This window comes from Chlamydotis macqueenii, chromosome 8 (assembly GCF_036417535.1).
Source record: "Chlamydotis macqueenii isolate bChlMac1 chromosome 8, bChlMac1.mat, whole genome shotgun sequence".
NCBI lineage: Eukaryota > Metazoa > Chordata > Aves > Otidiformes > Otididae > Chlamydotis > Chlamydotis macqueenii.
The window spans coordinates 12,125,414-12,127,323 of NC_141563.1; positions in this window are offsets into that span (position 1 = coordinate 12,125,414).

The following is a 1,910-nucleotide window of genomic DNA, read 5'->3' on the forward strand; positions in this document are numbered from 1 at the left end:
TATGTTTTCTATGATTCTATGTTGTTTCTAATTGGTTCTGAGATGAGACTATTACTTTTTTTTTTTTAAATGGCAGGAATAGGAAGCTTTGTTCATCTCAGAGCTTTAGCCTAGAAATGCAAGATACATGCAGACTTTTTGTGAAGATGCCTTAAGCATCATGTCACAGTGCAGGGGAGTTTGAAAGGGCTGGCTACAGTCAAGAGAAAAAAATTGAAGCCAGGTCATCTCTCATCACATCTGCATGGTGGAATTGCAAGTAGTAAATGAACTACATAAAACATGAAAACTCATCTTAAATATTCTTTAGAGTGAAAACACCAGCCCTGAACACACTGCCAGCTTTTGAGCCATTTGTCAGAGTACGACATGTCACACAGACCAAAAAAACTAAAATAACTCAGGAAACCCAGGAGCTCAAGTTCCCAGGCAGAATGAGCACCTGCACCAGCATGAGGAGAGCCCTCATCCTCAGTCTCAATAGCAGCTAATTAACTAATTGGCTTGATGACTCCTGCCAGGCTTAGAGGGAAGGAGTGGTAAGAACCCCTGCTCCAGCTGGGGGTGGCATTTCAGGCCTTCCCAGGCCACGGACATCCCAATGGGAGGAAGGTAGTGGCTCCCAAAGCTGCTGAGATACATCCGCTCCCACCTGCAGCCACTGCATTAGCACCATCATGTGGATTTGATCAGCCAGCAAGGCACCACTTCACATCTCCCCTCAGCCAGTTTGCACCCTTAAGTTTTCACGAATGTTTTTGCATCTTTCTTCCCCACATTAGGTTGTTTCCAGCATAAGGTCCTGCAAGCCCCAAAAAACTTTGAAGTCTTTGCCTTATTTCATTCCCGCTTCAGCAAAACCTCTTAAATGTGAGTACGAAGTCCTTGCTACTTGCATCTCCCACCCCTAAAAGCCCCTACATCCCATGGCAGCAGGTTCTGCCACAGCATCTCGCCTGGCTCAACCCATCACTGAACAGGACTGGGATGTACAAGGGCCAATGGAGATGCAAGAGCTAAGTCCAACTGCGTTGAGGAGGTCAGAGAGTTTTCAGTATTCAGGTCCTCTTGTTTTTCTCTGCAACACCCCTTATGTTTTGCCAGCCATAAAATTGATGTTTATCTCGCAGCTAACTGGCTTACAGAGATCATTACACATTGCAAATTCAACCATTTGCAGATAAAGCGACCACGAGCAGCCTGGAAACTGTCACACCGCCCCTGTCACCTTGCCACATTGCGATGCGTTACAACCTTTAAGCTGAAAATTAACATATAAAAACCAAGACGCCTGGAAATATTCACCAGGCAAGCGGTGGAAAACCAAGCAGAGGTAATTCCTCCACCCGCCCCACACCACCAGGGAAAATTAATTTTCAAGTGTGACAAATTCTGAACCTACTCTTCTGGCATTAAGAAAAAAAACAAGAGGACTTTATTCTTCCTTGTCTAAAATATCTTTGCGGTGTGAAATATCCCTCTGTGGAAAATATCAAGGGGACAGAGCACAAAGAGGGGGATGCAGATGCCAAAACAAGCCCTAGAAGCAACGCCAGCTGAAACTGCTGCACCTTGTGGCATCAGTGCCATGAATGAGCAGGGGAGAGATGCTGAGCTCATGTCTGGATTGGACCACGTGGCCGGGGCTACCAGCCCTACATGTGCTGATGCCCTCAGAGATCTCCACCCCACAGACCTTCAGGCTCCTTTACTGTAGGGAGCAAGCTGGACACGGACCCTTTCCCACTGTTTCCAGCAAGTGCTGGAACAAGAAAAGCTGATAGCTTGGAAATCTCTAGCCCTGAGATATTCCAGGGTGTCCTTTAGAAAAGATTGCCATCTTGTGTCTTTTCAGACACTTGAACATTGGTTGCCTTCATATTTGAGACTATGGGCCTCGTTCAGGAGCT